Genomic DNA, 10093 nt, shown 5'->3' on the forward strand with positions numbered 1-10093 from the left:
ATTTTGAGTTCAAAAAATTCTTCAACACTATATAAGTAATTTCTGTACTTGTTTTTTAAAAGCCAGAAATGGAAGTTCTCTTAAAAATATAGGAAGAAAATTATAAAATTTAACTGACATATAGTAAAAGGTCTTTTGTGTGTTATTATATTTACATCTAAATAATCCTAAACGGTTCCTGCAGACATCAGATGTAGACTGACATAAAGAATTCTAGTTTATCCTTAGCATCGTGCAAGAAGCCATACATAAAGTTCCAATCAACTGGCGAAAGTACCTCTTGAAATCTTGTTATGTTTTCTTCTCTCATTAAGCCGACCCTTAACCTACATTTGTTGTTACTACTCTTGAGAAAATACACCTCAGATTTAAGTAAGACCGCCCAGTGATCAGAGACAGCAGTTTTTACGATTGAACTATCAATAGACCTGTCGATAACAGTGATTATATTGTCAATACAACTACCACCTCCAATTTTAGACCTGGTAATATCAGTAGTAACGATAGCTAGATTGAATGAAGAGAACACAATATTTAACGTAATATTTTCTATGTTGTTCTCCAACTTAAAATCAACATTAAAGTCCCCACATAAAATAATATTGGAGTTTAAAGTATTTAAATGTTCTAGAAGATTGTTCATTCTGTCAATAAATAACTTAATATCTTTACATTCAACATTTGGTCTGTATATAGCTGCAACAATAGTGTTAATATCAGGCAAGTATAATGCTGTAACCTCAAAGATCATTTCAATAGACATGGTATTTACACTAAGGATAGGCATTTTCCCTTGATGATGATACTGTCAATCTTGAAGTTATATTTACAGGTATATATTGAGAAAAATGTAGAATTTGCCACTCCTTTCCCTTAACAGCGAAGTTTCGGGAGACGTCGTGGAGGCATTTCCAGAAAGCTGTGCTACTTGCTTACTTTTCTTTGAATAAGGAATTTATACACCAACTTTAACATCTCAAACGTCTCTAATCCAGTGTTGAATTCAGACATTTTCACCCGGGGGAGAATGCGAACTCCTCGGGGAAGGTGTTGTTTTTCTGAATTTTGGCAAGAAAGCAGCATATTTAACATTCTATTCACATGCACATCTTACCTAATATTGAGATTAATTGCTGATAAATATTCAATGTGAGATTATAATTTTTTTTAAAAAAACAATCGTTTAATTTTATCTAAAACATTAAATAAAGACTGGCAAATATATTTTAGACTAAACTTTAACTGCTATTTACAGTAGCTACTTTTGTTATTATTTCCTATATTCAGTAGTTACTGTTTGTTACTAATGTAGAAGTTTTTAAAAAGATTTAAATTAACTCAAATATTTTTTGTTCTAAAACAAACATATATACATAGGAATATATTAACAAAAAGTTATCATTCTTTCTCACATTTCTGATTCTAAATCAAGCATATTAGCCTTGGTTTCTTCACTGCATACACATCAATAGTTTAGTTTACGAAATCTTCAGTAGGATTAGTGCTCGTGTCGTGGAAAATCAGCGCTTGGGGCAAGAGTATACGACGGCACCCCCGTATATATGAGTGAGGTAAACAGACCAGCCGCGAAATGTGAGAAAATTTAAAAAGTAAACCCTGCTTTTCCTTGATTTTGAGGGCTTTTTATTACTTTTCTCCTTTCATTTTATATATGTGCACATTCCCACATGTGCACATGTGTTTCATTCCTCTCTTTTTCTTTCATTCTTTTCTTTTTCCCTCCCGAATTTTACCCCCCTTACTTCGGCCGTTGCCCCGCTTGCCCCTCCCTCATGGCACGGCACGAACAGGATCTTAGTAACCTTCAATAGCAATATTTCACTTATATACTACTATTATATTAATAAATTCTATATAAATCTCTAACCCACGAGGGACATCTGTTCCTCCCTGATCCCTCTAAATGACGCCCTTTGAATCTCACCCTTTAACTGATTTATTTTTAGTTAAAGAAAGGTGTGTTTACTTTAACAATCGTAAAACACATTTACGTCTGTTACTTCCGATGCGAGAAATGAGATTTAAGCGCTCTATTTCAAATAATGCAAGAACTGTACATTTTCAAGAACTGAAGTCTGCTGACATCAGAGATCATGTGGAATGATCGAAAGATCTTCCCTATCTTTCCTTTCCTATTTCAATCTGTGCTAGTGCTACCTACTAATATATAATATAGGGCGAGAGTATAGTAACTACTAAAATATTTGGTCTAGGAATTAATTCGTGCGGTTGGTACGCACACATTGAAGCTGTAGTACAAACACAAAATACATAAATACCTTAAGAAAAATATTGTCCATCGCTAGCCACCACTTTCGCCCATCTGTCAGGCAATGTACGGATTCCGTGGCGAAAGAAGTCCTCATCCTTGGAAGCGATCCAGTCAGAGACCCATGTTTCCATATCTTCTGAAGAAGTAAACCGCTGTCCAATCAAATCGTTGTTCATGCAATTAAACAAGTAGTAGTCCGAAGGAGCAACGTCTGGTGAATACGGCGGGTGGGGTAAAACTTCCCATCCGACATTTTCTAAATAGGTTTTGACCGGTTTTGCGACATGTGGGCGAGCGTTATCATGTTGAACAATAAGTTTATCATGTCTGTTCTCCCATTCTGGTCGTGTTCTGGCCAGAGCTTGCTTCAAACGCATTAATTGTCGTCGATAACGTTCTCCATTCATAGTTTCACCCGGTTGCAGCAGCTCATAGTACACCACACCTTTCATATCCCACCATATGCACAGCATAACCTTTGCACAGTGAATATCTCGTTTTGGTTGTGATGGACCTGGTTCATCTGGTTTCACCCAGGCCTTTTTTCGTTTAGGGTTCTCGTAATGGATCCACTTCTCATCACCCGTAATAATTCGATGCAGAAACCCCTTTCTGCTCTGTCGTTGGAGCAGCAATTCGCAAATGGTTTTTCGTCTTTCAACGTCTCTGTCTTTCAATTCATGTGGAACCCAATGTGACATCTTTTGAATCATTCCCATGGCTTTCAAGCGTTTGGAGACTGTTGTTTGATCAACGCCTAATGCTGCTGCAAGTTGTTCCTGCGTTTGACACGAATCCTGCTCGAGCAATGCTGTCAATTCTTCGTCTTGAAATTTTTTTGGCTGTCCAGCTCGCTCTTGGTCTGCCAAGCCGAAATCACCACTTCTAAACCGTGCAAACCACTTCTGACACGTTCGCTCAGCTAGAGCATGGTCACCATACACTTCCACCAAAATACGATGACTTTCAGTCGCACTTTTCTGCATGTTAAAGTAATGCAGCAGGATACTCCGCAAAAACACTTTATCAGGCACAAATTGCGCCATGTTCACTTAACTACAAACTGGTGTTGTTGACGCTTTAATCCACTGCCCTATACTACGAACGATACGCGATGACAGGGGTTTGCAACACATGTGTGGATACACGGAACTGTGGGACGCTCCGTTCGTTGCGCCATCTCTTGTCCACCCGCACGAATTAATTCCTAGACCAAATACAAACCTTTCTTCAACAGTTGACAATTTCATGTACTGCCAAACTCGCTCATAGCGTTAAGAAACAGGTTTTATTGACTATTTGGTATTCTATCTTAGATGTTACATGTTTAATATTTATATAGAATGGGTCTGCGTCATTTATATGTATATTGAGAGATCGGATTTCGTCTGCATGTGCACGGAAAGAAAACCAAATAATTGGGTGAAATAATTTCTACATTTTGTGACTGAAATTTTGGGATTTTCTCCGGGGGGGAATGAATTTTCTTCGGGGGAGAGTCCCCCTCCCCGGGCTACCCTCTGAATTCATGCCTGCTCTAATCTTCAGGGATTTTGAGATACGGGGATTTTTATTATAACAATTGTAACCACCAAACTTTCCGCTGTTTTCCCCTTTCTAAGGAAAACAGCGAAAAACGCTTACACATGTAATGAAAAGAGCAAATACTAAATTTCATGCCCCTAACTGTAAGGAATTTCAAGATGTGGCCATCTTATTTTAAGAATTGCAACCCGCAATATTTATATTTCCGCATTTTTCTTTCTACACGCGTGACTGAGATTGGTTAATACACAGAGCAGACCCAAAATGTGGAAGCAGTAAAATAACACTGGAACCAGGGATAAAAGTGGATGTGAAAATGTGTGGGGGGGGGCGGCAAGTAACGGCATGACGCACGCCGTTCCCCCTGCCTATCTTTACCCATTGTAATTTTTTAGGAACCGGGGAAATGCTGTACACAGTGGCGTATTTACGATTTTGTTTCGGGAGGGGTTTTGCTAACTTTCAGGGGGGCTTTGCCTGGAAATATGAAAATTCTGCAAGATATTGCATTTACTTTACTATGCTAAGTAAGATTTCGGGGGGGGGCTTAAGCCCGGAAGCCACCCCCCTAAATACGCCACTGGCTGTACATATATTTCCTAGCTGGGGGGATGACGTCTCCACGCGTTCCCTCTAACTTTTATCCCTGACTGGAACGATCACACAAGTATGAGATGAAAGTCAGTGGGTGTGATACGAGTAATAGTAGGACACGTAAGGGTCTCTTCTGCCATCTCGAAAGCCGCCATGTTGAAATAGGTTGAGAAATTTTAAATGGATACTATAGGATACAATACTTTTATTAGTATCGCAGGGTCTTCGAAAGCACCAGTAGTAACTTCTGCTTTATAACAAAATTATGGTGTTTTCTCTCTTAACATCAATGTTTCTTGCATCATGTCAGTGTGGGGAGATCCAATAAAATTGAACGGTTTAGATGTAGAAAATATGACATCAAAGTCTGTGGGTGTAAAATTTGTGAGCGGGGAAACATGGAGGGACATCTAAGCATCCATTTATGCTTTGAACCGTTTTGGAGGAAATTGAAAAAACTTGCCACATAGAGAGTAAACTAATCTTTTTGAATTTGCTAGAAAACTTAACCTGCAACAGGGTAAATAATATAACATTGATTTATCTGCGCGGATTCAAATATTAGAAGGTGTATCTTTAGTTACCTTGCGGATGATGGATACAATGTGGATACTCGTGAAAAAATGAGATTTCCATTGGTATTCTTTTAAACGCTTATCAACATCTTATATTAGTATATTTACCTGTTTGAAGAAAATAACTACCGGAGCTAAATAGTGTTTCACTAAATTTTCTTCATTTTCCTTTGCTCTCGAAACCTCTTAATCAATATTGTAAAATTTTGTTGTTTTATATAGGTTGCAGGTAGAGCGTTAATGAAAAAAAAAGCGTTTAAAGTCAACTTTTACTACCTGCTTTTATTATAAAAAATTTTACTATAATTAAATATTTTTACAGAGTCCCGTAGCAGGCTAAGCACAGTGTATAACGATATCATGTATTTCTAATATTAGCACTTGTATTTACGGGCAATATGTGCTATTAAAATATGCACAAGCTAGCTAAAAGAAAAAGAAGAAAATATAAAAAGTAAATTAATTAATTTCCTTCAGATATTATTATTGATGTTTTGATGTTCTGTTAACATAGCAATCTGACGTTATGTGTTATTAGTTGTCATAGCAACGAGAGAAATATGATATAACAAAGAATCCATGTTGTATAATCTATATGTATGTTATTTTAAAGGTGTAAATGTTTCCTTCATTACGCATCATAATAAAAGGTAATATCAAGATGGAGTATTTAAGTGAATTAGATTAGAAATATTCGAACTGTGGGCTATAGTGTAACGCTATATAAATTGGTGATTTCTGCCGCAGGATTATATCTTATGTGGCTTACATTATATAAATTGGTGGTTTCTGACACGATTGTGTTACAAATGGTCTTAAAAATTTTAATGCTCTGTGGGAAGCAAAGGGTTAGTTAGGTGACCACAGAGCCCCGTAGCAGGCTAAGAGGTTAAGGTTAAATTTTTTAACAAAGTTTTGTAGCAAACTAAGCCCCCCCCCCTTAAAAAAAGCTAAAAGTTTTGTTGCAAACTAAAGGCTTGGGGTTAGATTATTTTTAATGTTTTGTTGCAAACAAAAGGAGGGGCACTAAAAACTGGTACAGATTTACTGTTAGCCATTAAATTTATAGAAATTTTTAAACAGCTGTGGCGGTGCTGCTTCGTTGGTGTTGTTTGCTTTATAAAAAAGCCAAACGTTTGTTGTTTACAGGTAATAATAAGTTTATTTAGTATATAATTTAAAACAGCATGTGGTGGTGTTTGTAAACATAAGTATAAAATTATTTATATACAACACCACATAAAACATTACAATATACATATGTATAATGAATATATATTGTATATCAACTCTTGTAAGCGGCACATCCAGAAAGTAAGTTATGAAAGTGCTATAAGATGGCATGGCTAGTCAGAGTGGGAAGTATTTCCGCAAGGGTGGAGGAGAAGCGCATGTCCATAACGTGGCGCGAGCGCAGTTAAGTGGAATCAATGGTGAGAGAACTGTGCTCATACAGTATCCCACCTAGTGTGATAAGGGAGCCATACACGCACATACTTGCACGACCAACTTGCATGAAAGATTTGCTTCATCATGCATGTCGGAATATATATATATATATATTGCCCACACAAGTACCAACTTGCTGTCCAACTTACTAGAAGAGGCATTACGGAGGAAAAAGTCGCATGATTTCTTCCGCTGTCGTGATTGGGGGACCTAAATATAAAACAACCAACTTGCTTGAACGAGCACATACACGATAAACTTGCATGAAGAACGGCGAACATCATGCAAGTTTACAAAATATTTTGGAAACTTTCAACACATGCAGGAATGAGGCCACACAAGATCAACTTTACTGTGGTTTTATCATTTTTCATGCAAGTTGGACGTTTTCATCATGCATGTGTGTGCATGTATGGGCTTCTTTAATCCGGTTTCTCCATGTTAAGAAGCTGTCGACGTCAGCGATCCAAAAGCAGTTATGTGAAGTGTATGGTCCAAATATCATGAATGAAGAAAATGGTGCAGATAATCCACAGCAGGCCGCACAAATGTGTAAAATGAACATGCAGTAGTCGATCTCTATGTTTAGGTCTGAATTAGTGGAAAACGTTCAGCAAACAGTTCGGCAGAACCAGCTATTTACAATTTTCGAACTCTTTATGCCCATTTCCGCAAATATCCCGTACTCTGCTGCATAATATCGTCATCCAGTGTTTGCAGCTTCGTAAGCTGTGTGTACAATAGATGAGTTTTAAAACAACTGACAGAAGAGCACAAGAAGAAGAATTTTAGGCCTGGTTTAGCCTTCCTACTACTCTACCTCCAGAAAGGTGATAAATTCATCGATCATATCGTCACTGCGAACGAAACATGGGCGTCCTACAGGACCTAGCACCACATCTCCAACCTTGGCCCCAGGGACTTCCATCTGTTTCTCTACATAAAACGATTTTTGGTCGAACAACATTTCGATAGAACATTTCGATTTCCTTATGGTTGTGATATCTTGGTTTCAGTCGTTGGCGGTAGAGATCTTTGGCAAGAGCAAACAAATCTTGGTGCCGCATTACGACTAATATCTCAATAAGGATGATGCACAGACTATGTTGAAAAGTGTGTTCTGTACCACTAACTTTATAGTGTTAAAATCGTTTCCTTCTGGTGTTCGTTTTCCATTTTACAGTCTAATGAAACTTACTTTCTCGATGAACCTGCTATACTATATCAGGAATGTTCTTTTGTCTTGTATACGCGGAAGATACGACTCAGATCTATCAAAAGGTAGCTAGGTGCCGATTTAAAAATTAGTATGCCGGTCCATGGGGATTTGTTGCGCATTGCTGTAAAAAAAAAAAAAAAAAAAAAAAAAAAAAAAAAAAAACTATGTTCAACAGCTTCTCTCCATAGACTGATAGAATATCGTTATTAGCTAAAGTGTTTAATGCTATTATTGTCAATTTTATTGTTTGTTAATCCTTCTTGTCTTAATTTTGATTTATTAATACATGCTTTTGCATCCCCCATTTTCAAATTTTTGTTAATATGATTGTTTTATTTGATGGATTGATATGTTGTCATGTAACGTAATGTAAAAAACTCAATGTTGTCATGTAACGTAAACACATGTATATGTTTATGTGTTTACATCAATGTTTTATATATATAATAAATGTTATGTGTCGCTACGGCTAAACGCTTAATCGTCAGTTCGTATGCTATTATAATGTGTAATTTATAATGTTATAATTCAAAAATAAATTGTCATCAAATTGTAATACTATAACATTAACACACTTTAACTGTGGCATAATCGTTAAATTTGCAAAAATTTGTAAGTCTAAAAATTTAATCACAATGTAATTCGGGTGAAACCAATGTTTTACCAATAACTAAAATATACAAAAAATCAACAACAATAAATTCCAAAATATCTAAAATCCTAATATAAAAACTTATAATCTTAAAAAATTAAAATCAGAAGTGGACCATCATACATCAAATATATACATAAAAATCCACTGCAACTTATATCACAATAGTTACTTAGCTATAATTCTATTCTACGGTTAAATCAAAAAATCCACTACTTAACCGTAAACCATTAAAATATATAAACTATTTCAACAAAACATTCATCTTCCAAAACATCAACATCAATTTCAAACATCATCACTTCAAAGGTACGTGTATCTCAACTATATCAAGTTATTCATAATTCAATTCTTAAATGCTTAAAAATATGTGATCTGGCGTTTATACACAATCTTCAATCAATTACAATAATACACAATCTTTATAAAAATACAAAAATTTCATTCAAAATTAATTTAATGTGGTTTACTTCTATTACCCTTAACCTACTCATTCTAAATGGTAAATAGCAACAATCTTCAACCATCAATTATCATTTCATCCCCATGCAAACTAAACACAACAAACAAAAGTTGTTAATATATATATATATATATATATATATATATATATATATATATATATATATATATATATACTGAAAATATTGTACGTTAAGAAAGAAGCGAGAATAGAGAAATAATATTTAATACATTAGAAATAAAAGAAGCATAGTATTGAAAACAACTGAAATGCAAAATAATAAGGTTGCTAGACGTAATTAGGAGGAAACTATAAATTTGTTGCGCATTGCTGTAAAAAAAAAAAAAAAAAAAAAAAAACTATGTTCAACAGCTTCTCTCCATAGACTGATAGAATATCGTTATTAGCTAAAGTGTTTAATGCTATTATTATTATACCAGAGAGCAGCGAAGTAGCAGAAAATGTTTGTGTATCTAATTTCTGAAAAAGAAACTTAAGTGATCCCTATTACCCCTGCCTCCTCTAACTATAAAACGAGCTAAAGTTGAGTAGGGTCTATATACTTAAAGAAAACATACGTTAGTAACATCGGTACAAATCTGTGTTCAACCTTGGGAGGGAGGAGGGTAAGGCTGTTGACGAAATTATTTTTGTAAGCGATGTTCAAAATATTTATGAAGTTGAAAAACAATACTGTGCAGAACCAGGGGAACAGAATTGTCTTCAACATTGAGAGGCGGGCAGATTTGAGGAAGACTCGTATTACGGTAGATGAATCTGACTTCTGCGATGAACCTGTTGTATATTTTACAGCAAGGGACATCAATTTCTTTTCACATTCCTTTTTGGCAGTTGGACAGAAATAATCACATTTCTCCTCAAAAAACACACTTCAAATCGGATTGTTCGTGGAAACAGACCCTTCCAGTTCCAAGATTCGGGCACATGTCCCCCTCAATTCCCCCAGGATTTGCGCCAGTGTTAGTAATATATCTGACATTCTCAAGCCAATCGCACTCTTCGTATAATTATACTAAAAATTACTTATCAAAGTATCATTAACAAGAAGCATGAAATCGTTTCCATGCTTTGCGATATTGTTCGCTAGATGTCAGGGGCACTACTAATCTAAAATATTAAAAGAACGAAGTTCTAGTTCGAACACACTCCAAATAATTATTCTCTAGTTATCTACGGCAAAAAAGTAGTTTAGTTATCTTAATGGATGGTGTACATCTACCATTATACCTGTACGCAACCTATATTTCAACCAACTTCCTGCAACAAGAGAGAGATTGTTACT

Source organism: Thermobia domestica, chromosome 12 (assembly GCF_964235325.1).
Source record: "Thermobia domestica chromosome 12, izTheDome1.hap1.1, whole genome shotgun sequence".
Classification (NCBI taxonomy): Eukaryota; Metazoa; Arthropoda; class Insecta; order Zygentoma; family Lepismatidae; genus Thermobia; species Thermobia domestica.